Genomic DNA, 27960 nt, shown 5'->3' on the forward strand with positions numbered 1-27960 from the left:
CAGATATTTTTTGTCAACAATAAGCAAAATAGCTACAACAGTTCCAATAACAGGAAAGTTGACTACCTCAGAAAATTGGTACCAGAAGTTGGGTTGTTTCTGTGACTGTACCTGACCGTGGGGTTTGGGAGTCTTTGAAATTTATTTGTGGGAATTTGGTAAACTTTAAAGATGATGGCTATAGAAGTCCTAGAATGATGTAAACAGATCTTGATAGATAATTCTAGTCAGAGGTCAGAAGATCAGAATGCTGACAGGAATGTGGACAGTGAAAGTTAGGCTCAAGAACAAAGACTCTACTGGGAGTTGGGGTAGAGGCTGTGTGTGGTAGATATTGGCAGAAGATTTTGTATACATTATATATGAACTATGTCCTGAGACTTTGTGGGAGACCAAGATTAAGGGTGGAAGACTACTTAATTTGCAAAGAAAATCTCAAAACAACTCAAAGTTCAAGCTATGTTGTGGTACCTCTGGCTGATTTTAGCCAGGTTTATAGTGAAAATGGGAGGCGAAAAACTTGAAAATCATTAATTTTGCTGGAGAAGGAGCCATGCATGAAGTTGGGTCCAAAAGAGGTGTGGATGCCAGAGAACTAACTTAAAAAGAAATTAAGTACTTAGTACCAGAGTAAGAAGAAAGTGATCTTGAAGGTTCCTCAGAATTCATCAAGAACCTACCAATGGCAGACTCAAGGGTGCAAGAGTACAAAGATTTCATGTGAGAAAACAAATTCTGGGACTCCTACTTAAGAACAATTCCTGGGAAATTGGTCACCCAGAATATATTTCACTGTGCTCACCCATCTATGCACTCAGAGGCTGCTGCAGACATGGTTCAAAGGACTCCAGCTATTGCAAGAGTTGGAGACCAACTTTGACAAGATACACATGATGCAGATTTGACCAGCATGCACAATGCAAGAGCTGTCAGAAAAGATTTTTATGCAGATATCAGTGGAAGACCAGTGAGGCCAAGCAAAAACTTCTGAGAGGGCAGTACGTGATATTGTAGAAATGAAACTAGTGGTGCAATAGAGACCCCAGGAGGCTGGAAATGTCAGGAGTATCTACTAAAGAAAGCTCCAGCTCAAGAGTGGAGCCAGTTTAAGAGAAAAACTATATGAGTTGCCACTGAGAAGGCTATAAAGAATGCCCAGGCCCTAGAGAATGCACATTTCAACACCACTTGCCCCAGATGCCAGACATGGAGCTACAGGACTTAATTTTTTACACTTCTAGGTTTCAGTTTTGCTTTGGTCCAATTCTTTTTAATTCGCCTACTCTCCCTTTTTGGAATAGGAATATTTTGTTTGAGGCAATGTGCCTTTGGATTATGTAATTTGATCTTTATCTTTACAGAGTTTGACATGTAAGAATTTGCTTTGAATTTCAGAGTAAATTTGGATTTGAACTTTTAAAGAATGCTTGAACTGTTAAGACTTTGGGGAAGGGATTATTGGGTTTTCATTTTATTCAGGATAGCTATAGTAAGCAGAATTATGAACTTACTATCATCTTTAGTTAGAGATTAAATATGGTTTAAAGAGGTGCATTTGCCTGTGAAGTTGTAAAGGGGTGGATTGTGGCCATTAATCCTGATTTGTCAATTTCATTGGACTAAGAATCACCTAGTCAACTAGACTGGTAAAACACACTCCTAAGTGTATCCATGAGTCACTGAACCATGATCTTGAGTAGTATATATAGTCCCTTGCTTGTTCCCCTTTAGCTCTGTGTCCTGCTCTGCTTCCCAGCTTCCATAAGCTAAGCAGTATTGAATCCATCATACAATTTTGTCTTGGAACCTGCAAACCCTTATTGATGCTCCTGGTGAGCTTAATTAAACTTTTGCTCCTTTAAATTGTGGGAGTCTGGTAATGTGTCTCAGTGACAGGAAAGCTCAGTAATACAATCCTCCTTAAGAAACCACAGTCTGAGGTTTTACTACTCAAAGTGTAATCTCTGGGTCAGAAGCATCAGCGGCATCTAGGAGCATGTTGGAAATGCAGATTGAAAACTAGGACTGTCAAGCCAGGAGCTACTCTGTAACAATTTCTGTGATTTGTGACTTTTAAAGTTTGAGAAGTTCTGACCTTGGTAATAGGAGTAATAGCTGAGACAAACTTGATACTCTAATTTGTGACTACCACATCTTTGTTTATGTGATAATAAGTTAACATTTGTATACTTTAACTTTGATATGTCTAAAATGAAGACAAATATAATGTATATTCATAGAAGTATTATAATGCTTGATTGAAATAACATGGAAGAACATTAATGGCATATAAATTCCTAGAAAATGTGAGTTACCATTATAATTATCACCATAATTATTATTACTTTTATAATCCAAGAGTTGTTATCAAATATTTGCAAAGAAGGGATTTTCTCCTGCCTTCTTGCCCTTGCTACCCCACTCAACAACCCACTGAGTTTTTTCCCACCAATATGGCCAGAAATTATAATATTGCTAATAAGTATGACTAGTATCTATTGATATTCTCCAAAGGAGTAGAATCTAAAAATGCATATCAGACATTATTCCGAACAACCAAAAAGGCCAGTATCATTGCTCATACTTTAAAGACGAGGACACTGAGGCTTCCAAACTTCCCTGCAGCCCTGAGAACAATGAAGAGTAGAGCCATATTGCTTCTTGGGGAAGAAGTTGAAGAGCCTGGCAGTGGCTGGGTAGCTTTTAAAGTGCTAGCTTTGAAAAGGAGTGTGGACTTCCTTGTACATGGGAGTTAAACACAATTGGATTCCTGGTTTTTCCCTACCATCTACCAATATGAGAGAAAAATGATAAAAAGGAAAAAAACCACAGAAGGAAAAAGCTGAAGAGGAGACAATAGCACTTTAGAACAATAAAGCAAATGACTGAGAAATAATTGACTTAGACCTGAAAAGAGTGAACCTGGAGCTATCAGCAGGGAAACCCCAGAGGGGTCTGATAGTGATGTGGAGTCCCAGAAAAGCTCAGAAATGGGAAGCTTGAGGCACAAACGTCTGGGTAGGATTGAAAATGGGAAGATTTGTTGAATGTTTAGGATCTCTTCCTCCATCCTGCTGTCTTGCATTCCAGCTGCCTCAACATATAAGGAAACAACTGCCCACAGTGACTACATCCAGAAAACTCTGGAGCCGTGGGAAACAAAACTAATTGTGGATATAATGTGCTGAGAATCAGACATGAAAAATAAAACATGTACAGAAGGATGAGATTACCTCCTCATCCGTCCCCCTACAATGTACGCAGAAAACCTTAAAATTGGAATTCTTGTCCCCCCAGTCTGATAAAACTCTGGGTCCACTAAGTCCAGAATTACATAACAGGGAATCATCACTAAATCCTATAGCGAAGGCCACCAGTCAACAACTCTAGTTCATGCATAATAAAATTGCCAATTCGTTTTTTGTTGAATATGAATGGGTAGCTGTATCTGAGCAAGTCCCTAATATGGAAAAATAAACACAAAGCCAAATAATACAAAAACCTCAAAGAGTATTGAGATAAGGGAAACATTATAAGCATTTTATAAAACATATCAATAATATCCTTACAGATATTATGTGCATGAAACAAGGACGTTCTATAACAACAAATATTCAAACAACTAGAATAGGCTCCTAACATTTAAAAATATAAAAGGAGGAATATAAATGGTAAATGAAGGGTTAGGAGACAAAGATGAGGAAAATCTCCCAAAAGTAGAGCAAAAGACAAAAATATAGCAAAAAAATCAGAAAGAGAACATTTAAAACTGAGGAGCAGTCTTAAGAAGTCTCATATTTGAACAAGAGGAATTTTCAAAGTAGAAGTCAAGGAAACTAACAATGAAATAATTTTTTTAAAATTTCTTAACATTTTTGAAGTAAAGGAACTCAGGATGGCAGGATACTGGAGAAAAGTAATCCTGTATCAGTCACCACATACCTTATCAGCTCTGGGAAAAGGAGATCTGAAAACCTTCCAAAGAAAAAGAGAAAATTAAAAGGACCATCAAGACAGGATAATGAATTGAAATGACACTTTTGAGGAGCCACACTAGCAGCAAAAGCAAAATGAGAGTATCAGGGTCACTAGGTTAACAAAATTGCTTTCAATGTAGAGTTATAGAACCAGCTAAATCAGGTCTTGGAAACTTTACCTTCCATACACATGTTCTCCATATGAACAGTGAACAAAGAAAAGAAAGACATGGAACTTTAGAAACAAAAAGAGACATCCAATGAAATTCCAGGAATATGGTGGAGGTAGTCTCAGAACAAGAGTTCTACCACAGACTGAAAATGTGACTGGTGGCTACTGGAACAGTTTAGGCAGGAGGAAATGAAATTGCTAAGAGAAGGAGAGAGAAAAGAAAACAAGGAAAGGAAAGAAAGGAAACCGATAAATTACTGGATGGAATAGAGTGCTATGAGAGGTTTAGAGTAAATAGTGTGTTTGGGAATGAAAAAGTGATTTGCACCTAAAATGCCAAGCAACTATGGAAGAAAAGAGTCTAAAATTAACGGAAGAGAAAACAAAACTTAATACAGTACAGAACTGCATAACTCAGCTGAGAATAGTTTCTCTACATGGTCATAATTGTGGAAAGGCTACCAGTTAAGCAAAATAATGATGTCAATACATTGGGAAAATAGGAAAGAAGGAAGTGGCTGTGTAAAGAGGAAAAATACTTCATTTATCATCGTTAATTGTGGGAAACACATTGATAATTTCAAGTCAAAAATGATGAAGTTCCAGCAGAAGCAAATTATTTAGAAACATGGAAATAAAAATGAGAAGTAGCATAAATAGAAGTGGTTGCCTTCGGAGAGAAGGACAATTAGGCGGAGTTGGATGATGAGTATAGGGCATGGGGCTGCTGTTTTACGTTAAAATTCTTGTGAATTTTTTAAAATATATATTCATGAATGGCTTTGATAAAAATAAAAATCAATTGGAAAAAATAAATATTGGCACTTATGTAGGCCTCTAAGTCCTCTGCCAGAGAAAGACAGTTCTGAAGATAGCGTTTTAATCCCACACAGGACACTGCAACTCTTGTCTTACTATAAAACTTAGCACAGTAACAGTCATCCAGAGAGAGACACTGGGCAGGGAAAGCAACACTCATCACGAAGTCAGGAGCTCAGACTTCCAGTCTTGTTTCCATTGTCTATAACCCTTTGGAATATCAATTTTATTTACAAAACAGTACTGCTGACCTTTCTACCTCACGTGGCTTGGCAATGATCCTGAAATATAGTATTTTGTGAGTTGCACTGAACAGATGTGATAAATTGGCATTAGTCTACCCATGTTTAGGATTAGTAGACAGTTTACAATATTGTAATTTCTATCACCTGTTTATTTTTGCTTTTTAACAATTTTTCTTACACTAAAAATAAAGTGTACTCATTACAGGTATTTCACAAATACTAAAAGCAAAACCAAAAGCAAAAAATTAGGAAACTAAAATTTATCTTTAATTTTATAATCAGGAAATTATTGCTGCTATTCTCACCTCATCTGTCTTTCTGCTACATCCACAATTACTACTATTACAGCTATTATGGCTGTTTTCCTAAATCACTGAATATTTTGCTATAGCATTTATTATTTCTAATGGGATAAAAGGCTGCTGATGTTAAGTAGAAACTGAATGGTGAGTTTTGGTATAAATTAATAATGGATTTTCTGTTTTAAAAACAATATATTTCCTAGCATTCCAGTGGAAGAAGACTAGAAATATTAACTACCTCATAGCAATGAGCAAAGCTTGGCAACCAGATTGTGATTTCTCAAAATGATTTCTCACTTAAAAAAACAAAGGTCTCCAAAACACAATGAGTGTCCCAGACAATTTCAGGTCTGTTTTAGGATGGAAATGAAACTTAATTTATTCCAAAAAGAAAGGAGGCTGTCAAAGACTTGGAAATAATATGAAAACGTCCCCTGATTCAAAGATGAGCATAATATGAATAATAATTGAAATGAATGAACATGTGCACATACTGTTTGCCTTAAAGGAACGTGTTTATTCTTTTGAAACCTGGTAAATAAAAGGCAAAGTACTAAACCTTTATTAGACCTTCTTAAGTAACCAAGTGTTCTACTTAATAGTGCAGAGGGTATGATAGAATATCATCAGTTTTTGACCTCCCGTGAAATAATGAATCTAGCTAATGAGCATCAAAGGCTGCTAACATCACCAAGACAGATGGAAGCATACAGTACTACCTACAAAACAGTCCTGCCAAAAAATTAACTCTGAACTGGACCAAGCCTCTAGAATGAATTGCAAGCTAAAAAGAAATATATGACATAAAAGAATGTGTGAAGTCACACTAGTGGGAAGCCTTCTAGGATAAACAATTACGAGTAATGTGTGAATACGGAGAAGAAAAATAGATGATGGAACAATCCATGCATCAAAATCAGCTTAAGAAATCAGCCAATGGCAATGTATGAAGCTTATTTAAATATTGACACAAACCAAAGAACTGGAAAAAATACATAAAACAAAACAATTTGAGCAATGACCAAACACTTGATGTATTAGAAAATTACTGTTTTTTTTTACTATAAAAACATATTGTGGTTATATGATTTTAATAGCCCATGAATGCTTATGATGTATACTGAAATATTTATGTACAAAATGATATGGTACCCAGAATTTCCTTCAGAACAAGGGTAGAAGAGGTAAATAGGAATGTTTAAAATAAATTGGCCATGAATTATTAATTGTTGAACCTAGATGAAGGGTGGAGTTAGTTTACCCAATCTTTTATTTGTTTGAAATTTTCTACACTATGTTAAAGAAAGGTCATAAAAATACTTACTATGAGTCCGTTCCAAATTCAAATTCCAAATGGCTGTATAGTAATCCATCGTATTACCATTCCCAAAATACACTTGATCATATATTAATCGGTTGATATTTTGTTTCCAATTTGCCTTACTTGCCACTAACACAGATGAAATCCTATTATACAATTTTTTGAGTTCCATGATTATTTTCTTTGACTAACTCCATAAAGTGTAGTGGTATGTATATGAATTCTAGGTTAAAAGATTCACACAATGGAAGCATTTTGGAAAATAGCATAAAATTGTCTTTCACAAATGTACCAATAATTTTCCAATATAACTAGATACAGGGCAGTGGTGGTAAACCTATGGCACACGTGTTATTGTGTTTTGCTTTTAAGATTAAGAATGTTAATGTATTTATTTTTTCTAAACTAAAATCTCAGAACACAGGCTTAGTTGCATTGTTGGCACTTTGTGGCTTTTTGGGTTGCAGTTTGGCACTGGCTCTCTAAAAGGTTTGTCATCACTGTTACAGAGAATTTCCTGGATATTATTTTTCTCTTATATTATCTAATTTAATAAGCAAAAATAAATAAACAAAAACTCAGTATTGCAGTATTTTGTATTTCTTGGAGTTCTTAGTGAGTTAAATACCTTGGTTCATAAATGCTTCTGTTCACAAACAATTCAATTGGCAGTCAGAAGCTCTGAACAAAATTTTGCTTGTGTTTTGAACACTGCATTGGGTGACTAACAGGGCTGCACCAACCTTCTCCACAATAATACCAAGGGGCCATTTTCCTCAGAATCCTAGAACAAATTAAGTTCATGAACTGAGGTGCCACTGTATATAGTCTAGTTTTACATTTCTTTGTAAATAATCTTCATATGTCCTCTGCCCACCTTCTTGTTGAGATATCTTTTACTACACATTTATAGAACCTCATTATGTAATGAGTCATAGCAACTGTTTCATAGACCTCAGTTACTTCATCAACATTTTGTTATTCTTTTGACTTTCAGAGTTTTGAATAGACACACATTTAAAAATTTTTGTGGTTAAATCCACTGACATTTTCCCTTATGATTTCTTTCTTTTTGTCACATTTTTAAAATCTTTTTTCACCCTAAAGTCATGTAAACTGTCACCTGTGGCTTCTAGAATTTTCATATTTTTCTTTATTTACATTCAGTGTGAAAATTTTTAAAGAGAGACATTTTAAAAATAGAGATCTAACTGCCCTTCTCCCTAGAAATGGTTTGTCAGCTACTTTATCAGAGTTTAAATGTTCAGTTTTTCCCAATTGATTCAAAACTTTAACTGCTTCTTGATTGCTTCACGAATTAGTTGACTAGAGAGTGTTAATATAATTTAATTATTTAACATTTTTGAGCAGCTACTATGTGCTTTACATTGTTATTTGCCTAAGATTTATTAAAAATATTTGCATAATTTCTGTGATACCTGAGGTCAAATTAGTATCACATAGTATATCTATACTGCACAATGAAATAGTATAGAGCAATAAAAAGAGTGAAAATTTATATTTCTATTTCCAGGCTACATTGTATATGAAGAAAAAATAACGTGCATACTGAAATAGTGTGTAGCTGTTATTATCCCATCAGCTGATGAACCTTGGAAAAGCTGGATTATAATTTGATTTCAGGGCACTAATAGAATTAATTGTATAGTGCTGTTATAAAGATTAAATGTATGAATATTTATCTGGCACATGGTCTACATTACTACAATCACCCTACAGAGGCTTTGATAATTTAGTGGAAGCCCTCATATCTTTTTCTGCTCTGTTTCTTTCTTGATTATGTCAGCCATGAACCTCTAGACCAATATACATTTCTAACATTGGCTGCAGACTTCTCAGACTGAAAATGGATGTGATATAGCTTTGCAGAAAACCAGCATCTGCCCTGATCTACTGTGTGAAAAAGGCAAATTCACCTGAGAAGCAAGGAACACTGCTAGGCAGACGATGAAAAGCTATGGTACAGAAACTGGATGGGAGGCAGACTCCTACTGGGGTGCACCCTTTTTGGACAGTATTATATGGCATAAAGCATGTGGGAGAAAAGCTTTAGAAGGACTCGCTTTGAGGAGACCATTGCAACCAGACCTCAGGCAGAAAACATTATGCAAGCAATGTCAGCCTATGATATGGTGCCTCTGAGCTGAGAAAGCAGCTGACCTAATCAGAGGGGAAGCTTCTACCATAGAATTTTGCCAGCTCGTCACCTTTGACCACAACAGATGCTGCTATTTTCTGATCAGTGTTTTCCTTGCTATCTAGGAGCAAATGTCAGTGGAGAGACACAATTTGACATAAGAACCATTGCACGCTCATCTGAGTCTCAGCCCTTATGCTAGAACCACAGGCCCCAAAGGATAGAAAGTACAGTGCTGGAATGAAAATGGAGTGAATTCATTCTAGCTATCATGGGTTCATACACATAGATGTTTATGGATGCTTTACTGCTTAGGAATAACAGGAGTCAACAGTCATTCATGCAGTTATCAAATATTTATTGAACACTTACTTTATTTAGGACACTGTGCTAGGTAATGTGGATCACAACAGTGGCAAAGACTCACATGGACCCTCCACTCATGGGATTTATATTATAGTTAAGAAGATGATAAAAAAATGCACAAGCAAATAGTTATAGCTTGTGAAACATGCAATGAAGGAAATGAACAGGGTACCATCATGGAGAATAATAAGATGGCCTACTTCAGGCAATACTAAGTCAGCCATAAAGTGTACTGCAGTTTATGGACAGTTCACTTCACTGTTCATACTAATTCCATCCATTTATCTACCCTTCTAATACAGGATGATAGGAGCCATCCAAGCCGGAATCTAGCTTTTCCAAATATTAGCTATGAGACTTTCAATAACTTACTTAATTTCTTACCCTTGGACCAGACACAAGAATCATGGTTACTACATGACACAGTGCCTCCGTATAAAGAGATAGGGGCTCGGCCCCCGGCTTAATAATGCTAGCTATTGTGGTTATTAGCATTCATTTCTTCATTCAGTAAGGGAATATTTACTAAGAACCTGTAAGTGTCAGATAGTCTGCTGAACATTTAAGAGTGAGGGGAGAGGGCTGGGGATTTAGTTCAGTGGTGCAGAACCTGCCTGGCAAGTGTATGGTCCTGAATTCAATTCCCAGTACCAAAAATGAATAAAACAAAAAAGGAAGAGAGATGTGGAAGGCAAGATCCAAACATTTCCCTAAAATAGAATATTTATAGTGAACCTAAGCAGGAGTGTTTCCCTTATTTTCTAGCGGACAATCTAGAAGTCATTGTTTATTCCCATATACCAGCTTCAAATTCCCCTAGGGATGACAACTCACAGGTTAGACAAACCTCACAAAAAGACAGCTCATAGGTGAGACTGAGTCAGTCTGCCAGAAAACAACCACCACTTCACCTCTTGGCTTGTAAAAGTGGGGTTGTTCTGGAGAGGCAAGTAGCCTGGGAGTTCTAGAGAGCTGTTGCCATTCTGAGCCTCCTGAGTCAGAAGCACTAAGCCTCAGCACGCTCACCTTCCTCCCCAGTTTTCATGAGGATTGCACTGTCACAGACACAGCAGCAGATCTTGGGCTACACAAAAGACATTCTGCAGAATGTCTTCTGGATTTTTCCTTATTTCTAGCCCCTTCTTAGCCTCTTTCTTTGATATTATCTGGGTCTCCCTTCTCCCTTGCAAGTTGAAGGTCGTTGGATCACACCTATTGGGTGAAGGACTGAATCTACAGACATGAAGCCTGTGAGAAAGGGAGAGGCTATTACTTGTAAATGTGCTGTTGTTACTCAGGCAGGGGAACCTATCCATGCAACCAACATATTGGCAAAATGAAAAATCAAGGATAGAGAGGGAACCTTACCAGAGAGGTATTTACAGCAACCTTTCCAGAAGCTGAGAACATCCTCCGGCAGATACTTTTCTCACCCTCTAACTGTGAAAGTTTGATGGTGCTTATCAAGCGAGTGTCTAAATCCTATGTAACTTGATGTAATATCAAACAACAGGTAGGAAGTGCCGCCCCTTCCCCCTCTGTGTCTCCTTCTTTGAAAAACTTGCTCCCTGAAACAATTTTGTAGTAAGTGCTAGATGTTCAACAGAAGTATGCTTTTGTAAGTAAATATGTTTCCTAGTTAAAACTTGCCCTTTTAAGACTCACATTTTCTTGACCCCACTCTGTGTTTTCTTTCCCTTGTAACATATTACAGAATCAATAAGGGAAACACAAACATCTTTAATATATACAGTTTCCACAGCTCTAATAACTTTCTGCCTTCAAAATGCCCTCTCCTTGTCTAGAGCCCAGGGATCATCTCCTCCGATTTGGCAAATGCCTTTGCACTTCACTAGCAGATAAAATTGTGAAGGTGATTATTCTTGGGGGGGTGGGAGTGGAATGTGTACAGCAAAGTGATACAGTGGAAGGGGCTGGTCATAGCCCTATCTTTGTTATTTTAATGACAGTTCTTAATAGTGACAGTGTCTTAATAGTTGACCGGCGCAGCCCCCCAATGAGACAGAGGACGCTCTTTTGGGTAACAGGAACTGCCACTTTATTTACGTGGGCTCTGGTTTATATATTCGGCCGTGACCAATCACAGGCTGCCACGAGGAAGCAGGGCGGGAATGGGACACAGGCTCTGGCTAATATATCCAGCTGTGGCCAATCGGGGGTTGCCACAGAGTCGGCACAGGGCGAATACAGAGTGAGCACGAGGTGCGCATGGGTTGGCTAATTTAGAGAGGGACGTGGCACATTGCGGAAGCTGACGTGGTCTTGTCGTCCCGGGCGGGGTGTGTTGAGTGCCTGCGCCCGACATCTCCCCCTTTCTTTATAACTGACACAGGGTCTCCAGGGGTCGGTGCCCCTCGTGAGGTGTCACGCTGCAGTCATGACAGTGCCTCACTACTCGTTGGTGCTCTTTTGGAGGGGGCGGGACTATTATTTTATGAGCCCAACCTGCATGCTCATCGACTTGGAGACCGGGGTGTCTCCTGGCCAAGGACGACACCCCCTGCGATGCTTTGCTCCACACCTGCGTCACAGCATGGTGAGCCATGCTGCCGGGCTTTGACCAGATTTTACGGTCAGCAATGCTTGTTTGATACTTTGTCCCTATTCCTTTGTCTGCGAATCCCACAGAGCAGAAGTAAACTGCCGAATGCGGCAAGTGTAGCCGTGGCAGCCAGAGCCCCTATTCCTGCCTATTTCTTTTATTGCGCACGAGCTGGATCACAGGAAACTCGTCTGGGTCCGTCATAACTGGAATCAGTACGAACTGGAGTACCTGCATAACGACAGCTGAAAGTGTACTGTTATCCCAACATTGTGACACATAACAGGTTGCAGTGGAGCAATTTAGAAAAGTCATATTTGTGGTGGCTTCAATGATCAGGTGTAAATAGTTACCAATTCTGTTAATTGAGTTCGCCTGACTTTGGGTGTCTAACTTCCTCCTTTCCGGCGGCCACTGCGTCCGCCATTTTGTGTGCCTCTTCCTCCTCTTCACTATCTGACGAGTCCTCTGTTTCTGGGTTGGGTGCGGTCACCTCGCCTGCAACACTGGGCTCACGAGATTGCTCGCGGGAGGATTCTGCCTGATGGTGACCAAGCGCCATGGCGCCAGCCCTTATATGGTCACGACAAGAGGCGTCTGCGAGGCAGCTCCTCACTACTGCCCAAAGAGATCTAACTCCTGGCTCCAGGAGGCCATTTTCTGCTGCAAAGTCAAGATCTCTCCCTAATTTATCCCAGCTGGGGATGGTAATGGACCCCATGGGACCAAACCAAGGTGCTACCTTGTCGACCTGATCAAGGAAGTTTTGAATTTGTTTTCGTTTCATTTTTAATCCCTTTTCTCTCAGTAAGTCGCTTAAAGCGACTAACAGCGGCTGAGTAGCGGTGTTACCCATGTTAACCGGAATTTCAAGAGTTTCTTTTTATTTCTTTTTGTTTCCTTTTTCCTTTTTTTTTTCTTTTTTGTAACAGGGACAGCTTAGTCCCCGCGCCCCTTTACGGCGCCCCCAAAACTGGCCTCTTTACGGCCCCCGGAACTCTCTTTACGAGTTCCTCGACCCTTGCGATGTGTCGCCCAAGGTTGCCCGATAGCCCCCGCCATCCGGCCCAGCAGCCCCCGCTGCCTGTTGCGTAGCACCCGCTACCAACATTGAGCAGTTTAACCTGTCAGCCCCCACCCGCCGCATAGCTCCCGCTATCGGCGCTTGACGGTTTTACCTGTTAACGTCTCTGTTCCATCGGAGAGAGAGAGGTTCCCCGTACTGTTGGAGAGAGGGTCTCAGCACTCCCCGTATGGGCCACCAGTTGACCGGCGCAGCCCCCCAATGAGACAGAGGATGCTCTTTTGGGTAACAGAAACTGCCACTTTATTTACGCGGGCTCTGGTTTATATATATTCGGCCATGACCAATCACAGGCTGCCACGAGGAAGCAGGGCGGGAATGGGACACAGGCTCTGGCTAATATATCCAGCTGTGGCCAATCGGGGGTTGCCACAGAGTCGGCACAGGGCGAATACGGAGTGAGCACGAGGTGCGCATGGGTTGGCTAATTTAGAGAGGGACGTGGCACATTGCGGAAGCTGACGTGGTCTTGTCGTCCCGGGCGGGGTGTGTTGAGCGCCTGCGCGCGACAAATAATGATAGTTCTAAAGTAATGAATGTCATGACAAAGTTAGAAAATACCCCCCAAAGGGGGAAAAAATGTGTTATTCATAATTCCATAACCCAGAGGAAATCATTATTATTTGGCTTTTTTCCTTCCAATGTCATTCTAAAAAGATTTTTCTGTAATTAGCAATTTTGTTTTTTTCTAACTTTACATAATAACATTTACACTTTCCTTGGTATGAAATACTAGGCAAAATCATCCTGTAGGATGGCTATATAATATTCCAAAAAGGCTCTTCCTCAATTTACTTTTCCTTCTGGAACCTAGGCTGTTCCGCTAGGGCCTCTGTCATTATAAGCAGTGTATCACTGTCAGGTCCAGTCTCCTGTCATCTGTGGAGCCGCCTGCTTGCACAGCTCAGGCTCAGTGCTATTGCTATTTGCCATGGCACTGAGTGGCCATGCAGGAGAATATCAAGTTAACTACAGTGTTCAGTTATAATATGCTAAAAATGCTCCTTATTTCCCCCTTTTAAACTTCCACTTCTTCCTGAATTCTCTTGATATTGCAGTCACTAGTGCCATCCTCACCAGGGTACTCAGATTTTAGAATTCAGTGTCACTTTGGACTCCTCCTTGCCAAGTTCCAGCCAGCCAACCTCAGTCTTTCTCAGATCTCTTCTCCCTTATCCATTTCTGTGGCAGCTACCTCAGTCACCTAAATAACTTGTTCCTGACTCTGATCTCCCCAAGTTCCCCCATTTATCCATTTCTCCACACTGCTGCAAGTCTTCTTTCTCTCATCTTTTTTCAAAATCATATTCCTTTTCTACTCATTTTGGATAGTTCCGTCTACCCCACCCCAGCCTCAGTAATGTCACCATTCTCACTTCAAGCACCTTCAATCTACAACTCTAAACTCCACCCAGACTCTCCCCAAAACACACAACTCTGAGGTTGAGTGTCTCATGCTTTTGATCCTGTTGCATAGTACATCCTCTACCAACAGACCATCATGACCCATTTTCTAGTTAACTGCTTTCAAAACTCAGTTAGAATGCCACCTCCTACAGGAAGCCATCCTCTACACCCACAACTTAGGGTGGGCATATCCCAGGTTTCACATTGTGCCTATTTCTTAATCAGATACCCACTATGCCCATTCTTCTCTTTAAGGCAAAGATGGACCTTGTTTCTTCTTTTTATTTCTTTACACAACACTTGAGTTACATATTTCCTAAAAATGAACATAGTGTTCTACACAGCAACCAAAGCCAGGAAATTAACAGGGACACATGCTATTCCCTAATTTGCACACTATTAAACTTTGCCAATTTTTCTCATTCATGTTCTAATCCAGCATGGCATGTTGCAATTATTGTCATGCTTTGACCTATAACAGCACTGGAGTAATGTTGCATGACTTTGCTATTTTGAAGTAACATGAAACAGTTTATTTTGTGGACTAGCACTCAATCTGGGTCTGTCTGATGTGTCTCTATGATTAGGTTTAGGTTACTTATTTCTAGCAGAGATGACACAGCAGTGACAATATGTCCTCAATGTGTTACTTTAGGGGCCACACGATGTCTACTGGTGATGTTTACTTTAATCTCGTGATTAAAGTGGAGCGTGCAAGGTTTTTCTGCTCAAAATCTACTATTTTCCCCTTTGAAATGATCTGTCTCTGATGTGGAGATACTTAAAGGCTGTGTAGATACCTTGTTTTTCATCATATTGTCACCCACTACTTTTAACATGATTCTGTTTTGTCATCAGGTGAAGGAGGTGAATAGCCTGAAAATAACTCCCCAATTTTCTACTCTCAAGGTTCCCTTTATTTCCCCCTTGTTATGGAGTCCATGATGTGTAAAAATTTGTCCGCTGAACAAATAACACTTCTTTGGGATTACATCTCTTTTTCTCATTATACATTTATGAGCCATGTCTAAGGCACTGTAAATTCGGAAGGCAGGGCCTCTGACTCATTCTGAAATGCCTAGAACCCAACATCACACACTTCCACAGACTAGGTGATAAATAAATACTTGGTGAAGGACTGAATCTGACTGCCAATTATAGTTGGTACCAGAATTTGATCTCTGTAGCAGAGGATATGAAATTGATAAATGCAGAGACTTGACATTTTAGCTAGTAGCCTCAGAGGCTTTGTCACTAGTGTCCCCTTATCATGAAGACATAAAAAATAGATTGGACAAGGTGGGAGGAAACCTCCCCCCACCCCTTCCTTTCCACATGCCTCATTCAGGAGATACTGAAGGAGCATCCAGCAGCCCAAAATCAAAATCAGCATATGGTAAGCAGCTAGACAGACTGCAGATCACACAGTACTGTAGAGTTTTCAGAATCACCTACCTCTCCCTTCACACTTGTCTGAAATTAGCATTGTCCTAGTTCCTACTTCCTTCAATGCTTTAGATTATAAAGGCCTGATGGAGCAAAAGACCGCTTTTAAAGGAGGTGAGAGAGAAGGAAACTAACATTAACTGAGCATCTTCTAAGCCTAATGCTTTCATTCCATTGTTCCTTTAATCTTTAACATGTGGAATAAGGTGTGTGTGATCCCTTTGCAGATGAGAAAACTGAAGCCCAGTGAAGGAAAGAGCTTGCAGTGAGTCACACAGCTAGTATGCACCAGGACTGAGGGAATTCCTCACTCTCTGTGCAGCCTTTCAATTTGCAGGTGCACCAAGCTGCCTCTCTTATCACATAAAGATGCCCTTCTCTTGGCATTGTACTGGCGATCACGATCCAGGCACTCGAGGGACAGAAAGCTCTTGGACCATACTCACTGCTTGCTAACTTCATTTACACCCCCCCCCCATGATCATTTATCACAATTCAATAGCTGTTACCATGGTTTTGGGGAAGTTGTCTGAGGATGAAGGACCTTTTCTGAGCACGTTGTTTGTTTGAAAAAGGAACTCAAGTTCTCAGCTCTTACATTTGGTTGTGCTGCAGGAGCACTGGAGAAACAACCATCCCTGGAAAAGTGTTGTGGGGTCTGGAGTAACATACAGAGGGTACGAAGGACGGAGACCAAGGCCCCAGAGAGACATGGGGAAAGGGAGAAGAACAGACGGCATTGCAGAGAGGCAAAGGAGAGGGATAGCGCGGAGGGAGGGGAAAGCAGTAGAGCAAAATGGGAACAAGGCAGGAGAAAGTTTTAAGGGAAGGGAGAAAGAAAGCAAGGAATGTAAAGAGCAGACCGAGGAAGATACTGAGTTGACAGAGCTCTGCGAATTCCAGAGAGAAAACTGGATTAAAATGAGAGGAGAGGGAGGAAGCAGAGAGAAGCAAAGAAAGGAAAGAGGGAAGACATTGTAGAGACAACAGAGAGACCGGCTGAGCGGAGAGGCGGGCTAGTGACCCCGGGCGAGCCACGCGTCACCTGCGTGGCGCCCCCCTGCGCCGTGGCGCGGCCCTGCTCCAAGCGCCGGTGCGCTGCGGCTCGCCCCGGCCTCGCAGGATTGGCTCCAGCCTCCCATTCATGTAACCTGCGTGTGCGTTTGTGTGTGAGTGCGTGTGTGTCTCTCTCGCTCGCCCTCTCTGTGTGTAAGAGAGCGAGGGTGGGGGACGGAGGCAGGCAGGCGAGCAGGCAGGGAAGGAAAGAAGAGAAGGGAAGCTATTAAACACACACATACGCGCGCGCGCGCGCGCGCACACACACACACACACACACACACACGCACACACACACAAGAGCGCGCACACACACCCGACCCAACCCCCCAGAAGCCTCGGGATTGCAGCTGTTTCATGTGGGGCAGCAGTGCTGGCAGGGACGCCGGCCGGGAGCGGCCGGGAGCGGGAGCCCGGCGTGTGTGCGCGCGCGGCTGGAGGCTCTTTGGGGCTCCGCTCCCCGAGGGAGCTATTGTTGGTCTCGCTGGAGCTGAGCGCAGAGCCGGGACCTGCTCCTTCTTGGGCGCCCGCTCGGGTTTGCGGAGCCGAGGAGCCGCACCGCGGAGAGCAAGAGGAGCCACCGGCGCTGCGCCTTGCCTCGCTGCCGCCCTCCTCCCGGCTTCCCCGGCGGAGGCAGCCTGCAGCCACGGTAAGGCGGCGGGATCCGCTCCACGGAAAGGCGCCTTGGGGACCGCGGAGGCTCCCGGCCAGCTCGGTCGCCCCTCTGCGCTCGCAGGTCCGGGCAGCTCGAGCGGCAGCCGGGGGCTCAGGGAGATGTGCCTGCTCCCCTGGCCCGCACCGGGGAAAGGTGGGAGGCGAGGGTGCGGGTTGCCGGATAGTCACGCCAGCTCGGACCCCTGAACCTCCGCCGCAGAGCCCGGAGTCCGCCGCGGGCCGGAGGCTGGCTGCAAGTGTTGGGGTAGTGCTGAATGAGGGCGCGGGCCGGAACTCTGGAGGGAGGGTGCGAGAGAGGCGCCGCGCCCCAGGTTCGTCTGTCGCGCCCGCCTCCCCTTCTCCGCCACGGCCCAGTCGCCCGCAGCCCCTCTGCAGATCCACCCGCCCCAGACTCCCGTCGGGCGCTGGAGGAGCCCGCGAGGCGGCGCCGGGCTCCGGCGCTGCAACCTGCCCTGCGGGGTGAACGCCGGCTGCAGCGGCCCGGCGTGCTGCGGTTGGAGCCCGGAACCCGGAGACGCGACCCGAGTTCCGCGCCCTCTGCAACCCGAGAGGCGCCTGCTTCTCCTGGCCGCCCGCGGTGTTCAGGTTCACCTGGAGCGAACTGAGGCTGCGGACGCTTTGGGGGTCTCCTGGGTGTGAGTGTGAATCTTCGCACCCCGGCTTTGGGCAATGTGCTGAAATATGATCACTGTGCTTCTTAGTCATTTTCCTCGGTATTTAAAAATGTAGTCTTTATATTAGAGCACACTGGGGAAGGTGGTGGCACGAAGTGTGTGTGTGTGTGTGTGTGTGTGTGTGTGTACATGCAATCAAAAAATACACGGTCAACTACTTGGGGGCACGGTGTGTGTGTGCGCGTGTGGAAGCGGTCAGTCAGATACAGAGTCCTTGGCGGGTCAGTAGGGTGGGCTTCCCCAGCTTCTCCTCCCCCACCTCTCCGCCGTCTAGGCGAGGCTGGAAAGTACTGGAAATTCAACTGCGTGGTCTCTAACTTTAGAAATTGGCTCTTCTTTCCCAGTGAGTCTTAAATCGATTTAAGTACCCAGTCCATGTGGATGCGAGTGTAACTGCTCAGCTGGGTGCTGAGAGCATTCACCAAAACTGCTCCAATCGTCCGCCCAGCCGCCACTCCTCCCCCCCCCCCCCCCGGCCCCGGTTAGAAGGTTTGTAGAGACGCAGTTAACCGTGAGCCACCAACGCTGCAAAAGGGGCGCAGGAAAGCAGCCGAGGTTTTGCCGGAACCTGCGTACACACTTGGCATTTGACTAGCTCAGGAGGTCGCCCTGCTGCTTTGTAGAAGGCACTGGTGGGGCAGCTCGCCATCCCGGGCGCCCCGGTCAGAGGATGCTCACGTGCTGAGCTGTGCGACCCCGCAGCGAGCGAGATCTGCCCAACGGTATCGCGGACAATTATATAAGCGGCCTCAGTGATTACCCAGAACTGTGATACCGACACTCGGTTGTTGAAAGAGAAGCCTGAAAGTTTTCCAGCTTGAGGAATGTAAGTACATGGGCGCTTCCACTTTGAGAGTGGAGAGCTGGGGACACCCAGTACCGGGCACCCACTTCTGCGTGATGGGCTGATGCTGCGGCACCAAAAAACCGGTTACAGAGGCAGAGACTGAATGGGTGGGGACCCAGGACCGATGGGAGGAGGAGCAGTCAGAATTTGGGTTTCCTTGCGTCCTCAGAGCCCTACCTCCTCCCCAAGGGAGTGTTGGAAGGCCTGCCAGGCAAGAGCGTTTTAGGGAAATGACTGTGTTCAAGGAAGCCCCAAAGATTTCCCTCCTGGGCTTTTTTGGGCACCCTCCCCCCTCTCTCACGCGGAGCCCTTCGCGTGTTTAGAGACCTGCCCAAGAAGCCAGGTCCCTCTTGGACGTGCCCGGGTGTCCACCATCCAGGCCCAGTTTAGCTAGAGCGCTGGCCTCTACGGGGGCAGCCACCATGATGCACCTCACCCTGGCTTCCCGGGCCGGCGATGGGATGGAGCTGGGTGCCGGTATGGCTTCCACCCTCGCTTTCCCGGCAGCGGAGGGCCGGCTGCTTCTATTGCCTCTATTTTCCCCAGTTCTCTTCCTTCCCCGTCTTTCGCCACAGCAGCAGCCTGTAGCACGCTGATGAGCTTTGATAGAGAAACCACAGCAGGAGAGTGTTTTAAAATCTTGGTTTCTGCCTGTAGGGGGATAAGCCAGCCCAGCCCCGACCGATCTCTGCGGAACGCTGAAGTCTGGGGTTCAGTGGCCCTGAACCACTCCCCGCCCCCCGCCAAGTCCGGAGATGCTAGTGTGTACGGTTGGGGAGTGTTTTGTTTTTGCCACATTCCAGAGTCTGAAACACCGCGTCCCCTCCCCCACCCCCGAAATCCCGGGTCTGTCTGAGTGTGTTTGGCGCTGTAAAATAAATCCTCCCTCGCACAGACCGGTGGGGCCGTTCGGATTTCCTGCCGCTGCCATGATCCTTAACAATGCGATCGCAAAGCCAGTGCTTGACTGGGAAAATTCCCCAGGTGCCGGCCGGCCGCGCCTTGACCTTGCTGAAGGCGCCTTTAGCCTAGGGGCTCTGGGTGGGACGCGGGGCAGGTGGGGCCCAAGGAGAAGGGCGCCCCGAAGGCGGCTGGGTTCGCTCCCGGGGCAGCGCGGGAATCGGGTCCCGGTGGGGTGGCGGGAAGGAGGAGATGGGCTCGGCTGCAACCTGTTTCCCAGCGCGCTGGGCTCGCACGTCCGGCTCCCCAGCCCTGCTGATGGCCCCACGTGGCCCTGCTCCCCGCCAGCCACTTGCAGTCTCTGGGCGGCTGGGATCGCGTTCTCCGGCTCGTGGGCTGGTCGGCGGGGTCCTCGGGCTCCTCTGCAGCTTGAGCTGAAGGCAGCGCCTGGGGTGGGGGCTGCCTAGGGGGCGGGGCCTGGACTGGAAACCGGAGCCCAGCAGGCCAGGTTGCAGCCCCCAGAGCCGCAGGGCTGGGGTCTCCGCCCGGTCTTTTCCCCAAGACTACCGTACTGCTTTCTTCAAGACGCCTGGTGCACTCCGGGGGTCCAGCGGCTCTTTTTTGCCCTCGAGCGCTCTGTGCCAAAGTTAGGACGAGTGTTTTCACAGGTGGTGGCAGTGGGAGCAAGTTTTGTGCGCGCGCTCGCGTTTAGGAGGCGAGGGGAGGCTTGCAGGAGGCTAGGCAGAACGCAAACCGGGATTCCCTGTTTCTAAGCGTTAGAGGGAAGATAAGAAAGAATCCGTTTTTCTCCGGTAAGGGCTATGACCGGAAGCCCCTCTACCTAGTGAGACTGAATCAGTCACACCCTGCGGAACGCTTGTCTGCTCTCAGTGGGGCCCTGTCTGCAGTAGGTTTTGTGAATGGGAATTGAACATCCCTGGGTCCTTCAGGCAGGACTTCCCACTGAGGTGTGCCTCTAGTTTTACTGGACTGGTTCAGGAACGCTTATGTTCTTAGGATGCATCGTTGAGTTATTGTACTAGGTGGCTTGTGAAATTGTCTTCAGGGGAAAATATCAAGGATGGAAAGGTTCTGTTTTCTTAATCAAGGAGTAGAGATAGAATGAGGGCGGAAAGCAGATAACCCCCCACCTAAAGGACTGTGTGGGGTCAGAACTAGGGTTCAGCCTAAAGAGGAACTGCACCAGTATTGTTGTCCAGTGAGTGGAAAGATCTAGAATATGAGACAGCGAGCTCCCCAGCCAGTAGATGTTCCAGCAGAGGAGTGGGGGTTACCATTGTGGACAATTTTGGTCTTCAAGGGCTCTCCTCCAGTATTCTGATTCTATTTGGTATGATCTGTTCATTCTTTTGTTCTGGGGGTTGTAAGCTGGCAGAAAGTGATTTAAGCCCATAACTTATTGAATTAGAATTGTGACTAAATGGTCTTAGGCAAGTTAGTTTTGGCACCTCAGTTCTCTCCCCTGTAAAGTGGGACAATATCACCTAGTTTATGACACTGCAAGGATTCATATCAGTTCTGATTTGCATCTAGATGTCCCCCCAAAGCCTCATGCAGTCATGGGGGGTGAGTTTTCAAAGGTGACTAAATCTAGAGTTTGTGACTGATTCCTGGTCCAAGTAGGATTAAGGCTAGGTGTGCTACAAGGGCAGGTAGCTTGCATACAATATAAGGAACAGAAAGAAGCTTGTCCCTCCCCTCTCTTGTTGATTTTGCTGTCTTCCACCACTGAGAACCCTTGTCTCTGCCATGTGCTACTCTGCCTTTGAGCCAGCTGATTATGGACTGAAACATCTATGAACTGTGAAATAAATAAAGTTAAATCCTTTAAATTTGGGTGTCTGGCATTTTCTCTCAGCAATGAGAGAATAATAACTAAGACAATATTCACACATTTGGCTACGCTCAGATAATCAATCCCTTCTACTTCGTTCATTTCTGTCCAGCATTGTGTGTTTGTTCGATGAGGTTGGGCAGGGAAATCAACAGCACCAAGAGAACCAGCAACATTACATCCAAAGTCTATTTAAAACGAGCTTCAAATGCTTGGAACAAAAATATCATCTCTTTTCTTAGAAAAGTCATCTCTAGTTTTGTTAGAATTTGTGCTTCATCGGATCCCTTTTTCTGACAGAATTACAGCCTTGTGCAGATTGGCATGTTATGCAACCCAAAATTTCCAGATCAAAAGTTACAACTATAGGAAAGAAGGTGATTGGGAATTAAAGATAAAGATTGTTAGTCCGCACAAGCAAGACACGCAATTTCAGATGCCTGCTGTCACTTTTGAACTGTGATAAGAGGTTGAAGGAAAATGAGATTCTGTAAAAACACAGTTGTGTACATTGTCACCTGAGTGCTCAGAGGCCTGTCCTGTTCTAACAGACAGCTCCTCTGCTGTCTCCAGCCTTTGGTTGTTCCAGTTCCACTGCTTTCTCCTACATCCATTAATCTTAAAAGTGAAACAAAGGAACAATGGGATTTAGATCACCCCTTTGTTGATTTGATTTCAAGGGTAAATCACAGTCAATTTTAGATCTAAGGGGCCAAGTTTTACCTGCCTTCTTACATTGTCTACCAGCCTGGCTTACTGTGACTGAAAGCTGAATCGCTCCATCTTTGCTTTGTACTGGCAGGCGGCTGTGGGAGCCCTGCATCAGATTCCAGGGTGCAGGCAAACTGGGATCCTTGAACTTATACTCCTCCATCAGGACAACATCAAGTGGAACAACCTATTGCTCTTTTGTCCTTATTCTAATCACCTAAGTAGTATGTGGTCATTATAGTAATTCAGGTAATATAGAAAAAAGCAAAAGTAAAATAAATTTTGCAACATTTTGGATCATGACTTTTCTTTATGAACGTAGAAAAATGAAATCTCTGTTGAGTAGTGTCAAGTACTGTCATTAAAAATGGGATTTAGTTTATCTAGTTTCGCATAGCACTTATCGCATTTGTATATATAATTGTTTTGGATAATTATATATATTCTTCAAACAAGACTCTAAATTCCCAGAGGCCTTAGAAAAAAAGAAAAATAAGAGCACAGAATTGTGAATGCTTCTTTTTTTTTTAAAAAAAATGATAAAGCATGGGAAACTCTATCCACATTGTAAATTTCTCCCCAGTGGCAGCATTTCTAATGATTAGCTAGAAATCCAATATTTTAATATGACATACTTTTTAACCAGTACCATCTTTTGACTCACTGTTCACTTTTAATTTGCTATTATACTGCTGTAGGCACTCTTGTGCATTCTACGAAAAGTTACCATCTCCTTAAGACAAATTCCTAGAAAGTGTGATTGCAGAGTCAAAGGTACATAACTGACCACTACTTCTGTCTCATGTAAAAAGCAGTACGATAAACTGTGTTGTCTACATTTTTTAAACCAGAATTCGGTTATTAACTTTCTGGTCTCTTGCAGTCTTAGGAACTGAGGTGGTAGAAGGTAGCACGAAAAACAAACCTCAAGCAGGAGATTTGCATAACTGAGCTGTTCTGCTGAACTGATAGGCATATCCTTTTTCCAAGAACATTTTTCTTCCCTGGCTGTCTTGGAATCATCACTTTCTGTAGTGCTCCAGCCAGAAATGGAATTGAAATATGTAAATATGTTCCTCAGCCTTGTAGGTGGAGCTGGCTCCATGATAAATGACAAACAGTTCCTCTGAGAAGTATGTGTGTCTTCCAGCATTTGCTGAAGGGTTGGAACCCCACCCACCCTCTTCTCCCTTTCCCTTGGTTCTGAGGCCTAAGGCTAGCTAGCCTAGGAGATCATACAAAAAAGAGCCCAAACCCTGCCTCTCAGCAGGTTTACTCCAATCTGCTTCATGGCATTTCTCTAGAAAATCAACCCGAGTTTCTTCATAGTTCCAAAGCATAGTAAATAAGTCAGCCAGTGTGTCTACTTGCATGTTTTTTTAACGTGGCATACTTTTATGTTTGGAAAGTGAAGGTGAATGGGAATCGCCTTGTTTCATAGAACCTAGTTTAAGCAGAGGGTGTTTTTGTTCGTATCATTCCTTTATGTGTTGGATTTCTGTGAGCTAAATAAGATTTGTTCCTGGTGGTTAGACTCATCCTCTGACAAAGAATTCTATGCAGCTGGTGCTGGGGGAACTCTGGTTCTCCCGTTTCCGAGGTATTCCCATGCTCAGCAGGAGACATCAGAAATTCCTTTAGAACAGAGGAAAAAGTCACCTGAGGGTTGTTGGGTGTGTGTCACCATAGAAGGAGGCCCCCTGATGGTCTCCAACTCTGACTTCAGAGGCGGTTTAGATGCTGTCTTTGATACTCACACCACTCCACTTTCACTAGGGAAGGCAAAAGAAAGTTTCTTCTGTCCTTCGTCATGTTTAGAACATCAAACCAGAGCTCTTCTTTCATTTGGAAAACAAGTGAGAACAGACCTTTAAGCAGAGGCAGATCTTAGAGCAATGGCTTTTTCCTCGACTTTGTGAGAGGGCCGTGGTCACAGGGCAAAAGCAATCAGATGCAGTCGATTAATCATTAATGTCCTCGAAAACTCAGGTTTTTAAGATTTCCTACCTCATAGAATGACTATTAAATTCTAAAAGTTTAGTCTTGAACCCTTTGGAACTCAAGCAGAAAGGCTGCAGCTAGTATATTTATGCTTTGGGTAAACCATGCCTTTTCATAGTCTTCATTTTTCCTCTAAAGAAATTGGATTGGAGAATGGATTCAGGGTTTTTTAAGTTAGCACTTCTTGCATTGCAACATGTGCACACCTTGCTGGAGTAAGAGTACAGAGTAAGAGTACGAGGTTCTGATTCAGCAAGTCTGGAAGCCCAACAGTACGCATCTCAAACCAGCTCCCAGTGTCCCCAAGCTGCCTGAGCATTGTCCATGCTTAGAGTAACAAGGTTTCTACTCCAACATGATTTCAGAAAGTAAAAGTAATGCCCTCTGGACAGCAAGAGCATATTAGATTTGCAGAATTGTACTATAAAGGTATGTGTTCATTCTTCCCCTTTGGATTTTGAGAATTGGCTTCTTTCTCACAGAAAGAGCTGGATAATATGATTTGTCCTCTTGTCCTGTAGTTGCAGAGGAAGTAGAAGAATGGGACAGGCACAAAACAAGCACACTGAGTGCCTCCAAAGTCTCAGGCAGCTGCTACTGTCCAATGTTCTAAATGAAGAAGCTGACATTCAGAAAGGCAAAACCATTTGTGGAATGTTACATTTCTAGGACTAAAATTCAATCATAATCTTTTTTGACTCTCAGATCTTTCTTTTTCCTAGAATGGAAACTTTGTAACTGTCTAGAGTGAAGAATAATTAAGTGATTAGTAAGGTGTTTGTCTTCAGAGAAAAAGGTCTTTCTTCTTTTTTTTTTTTTTTCCTGTGCCTACTTTGGGAGTAGATCAAGACATTTAAAAATTTGCATCATTATCATGCAAGCAATTAAAGTACTTAAGAGCTTAAAAGCAATTTGTTCAAGTTGGTTAAATATCCACCCTCCCCAATCTTGTTTGTATTATTAATTTGTTCATCAAAACCATCGTGAAGGTAAATTTCAGTGCTTTTTTATTGATAGAGTCTTTCAAATCAAAGGATTTTGTTTTGATGAGATCCATATTGAAAGGATCTAGTTCAGGGTGAGTCAGAGAAACCAGCATTTTAGTAAATAAACCCAGGCCTTCTTTGGCCTTTGGATGAGAACTGGTTGTTTAAACATTTTATTAAGGTGCAATTACTCCGGGAACCAGTAATGCAGCTCTGCAAACATTAATTAGCTGATCTTCATATCACCCCACATGACTGATAAATATTATTAACCCTCCATTTGAGAGAACAAATGGCCACACAGAGACAAGGAATGTCTTGCCTTGATGAACTTGTGGTAGAGGCAGATAGAATTAGAAAACTATATGATTTCTTCACTTATGAAATATTTATTTTGATGCCATGGATAGTATGAGCTATGCTGTGCAATAATAGTAGCCATTAATCACAATTCAAGTTAAATTTAATTAAAATTAAATACAAATAACAATTCATTTCTTCAACTGTACGAGCTAGATTTCAAAAGTGCTTAGGAGCCCATGTTTATAGTGGCTACTATATTGAACATTGCAATTATAGAACATTTCTAGCATTGTAGAGAGTTTTCAGGGACAACATTGGTCAACAAGGTTAGGATATTCAAAGAATAACACAAAGATACTTGCCCTTGTGGAACCCTAGTGTAAAATTTCCCAGAACAATAGCTGCCCAGTGGAACCAGTAGGTAACTCATGCTGTGACAAAGTGTTTTGAGTTAGTGGCTAGGGGCCGTCGCCTGAAGCCAAATGACCTGAACTCAAATTCTGGATATGCTGCATATACATTGTATATGCAGAGATGGATTACTTAAATGTCTGTGCCTCTTGACAGATTTATGGTATTATTTGTCACTTCTTTTATTAGCCTAAATTATATTTATGACAATGTTGGATACTGGAAAGAGGACTGGCAGGCAGATACTCTCTTTTGCTATTGGTGGAAGTGCAAATTAATACCTTTTAGGAAACCAATTTGGCAACAACCATTAGTCGTCTTAAAACACTTATTCCTTTTAGTCCAAAATTCCAGTTGTAGGAATCTAGCCAAAGAAAATAATCAAGGATAGATAGAGAAAATTTAAGAAAAAAGTGTTCATTGCAGTGTTATATTTGTTAATGAAAAAGAAGGGTAAGCAATTGGATCACATAGTAAAGCATAGTAAAGCAGACAGTGGAATATTATACAAAGATTAAATGTTTCTTTTTAAAGTGTAATTTGTGACATGGAAAAAATGTGTAAGTATCATTCAGTTAAATCTCAAATATATTTTTCCTCCTTCTCTTTCTTTTTCTCCTCTTCCTGCTCCTCCTTCTCCTCATGTTTTTGCTTTTCTTTTTCTTTTTTGTAGCAATAGGGGTTAAATCCAGAGCCTTATGCATGCTAGGCAAGTGCGCCCCCACAGATCTATATCCCCAGCCTAAATATATTTTCTAAAGTAGACATTTGCTGAAACAGGACTCAAAAGAAATACATAAAGTATTAAGAGTGGTACCGATAATAATAGCTGTTTTGTTGGTTTTGGAAAGATTGTTTTGACTTAGAATTTTAGCTATTTTTTAAAAAGTGAATTAGCAAAAGTATTGGCAAGTTCATGACCCACTGAATCCCCGTGCTCTTTCTGCTATAGGATATAGTCAGAAACTCCAAACTGCACTTAATTTTTTTTTCTAGCAAGTTTAGAATTTTGGGCTTATCCATTCTAATGTTTGCTTTCAAGGCCAGAATGTTCTTCCTAATGTTGAATTTTAGTTCCTTTGCATGGCTACTTAAGTCTGTTTTCTGTGAGTAGTTTGAGATGGTTCTCATCAAACCAAATGGGGTGTTGGGAAGAACATCAGCTTCGTAGACTAGGTTCAGAGAAACACCTTGATCCAGACTGTGGGGGCTTGGACAGTCCTTCTGTGCCTCAGTGTCCTCATTTATAAAACAAGAAAAGCAGTGGACTCTTCCTACCATCTCATGATGGTAAACATTTAGTATTTGCTTTAGTAGAACATCTGGCTGAGACAGGTAAATAAAAATGCAAATGATTTCAGAGGCTGGCTTGCAGCACTATCTAGAATGTGCACTCATTTAATACCTATTACACTCTGGAGATTGTGATCTCTGCCACAGGGGCTTGTGAATGGTAGAGCTGTGACTGGGACTGATATCTGCTGACTCTGGTTGTGTGCAGCTCTGGTACAGAATGGGAAGCTCTTTTTTTTTTTTTTTTACCTGGGCTGTTGTATCTTGTTCATTGGTTTCCCTGAGAAGCCCTTTATCGTAATGCTCTTCAACATTTCCCAGCCTTATACCCTCTCCTTCTCAAGGAATAAATAAAGCAGACATGCCTTGTTTGCATGTTGAATGATTA

General features: G+C 43.1%; 1 protein-coding gene across 10 annotated transcripts in view; it reads left to right on the top strand.

Moving 5' to 3' along the window:
- Tenm4 (teneurin transmembrane protein 4) overlaps positions 1-27960 on the top strand; it is a 2788855-nt gene that overhangs the window by 2052022 nt on the left and 708873 nt on the right. For 5 of the 10 annotated variants that reach the window (XM_063256401.1, XM_063256402.1, XM_063256395.1 and 2 more), the window contains exon 1: positions 17081-17565. The exons of 2 other annotated variants lie outside the window; for them this stretch is intronic. The gene's annotated coding sequence lies outside the window, so the exon portion shown is untranslated. Of the gene's footprint in view, positions 1-17080; positions 17566-17988; positions 18227-18766; positions 19092-27960 lie in introns of those variants that run through there. 3 more of the 10 variants (XM_063256397.1, XM_063256404.1, XM_063256399.1) reach the window with 2 other exon arrangements.

This window comes from Cavia porcellus, unplaced genomic scaffold, assembly GCF_034190915.1.
Source record: "Cavia porcellus strain 051 isolate PalLab524CR breed Dunkin Hartley unplaced genomic scaffold, mCavPor4.1 scaffold_9, whole genome shotgun sequence".
Lineage (NCBI taxonomy): Eukaryota > Metazoa > Chordata > Mammalia > Rodentia > Caviidae > Cavia > Cavia porcellus.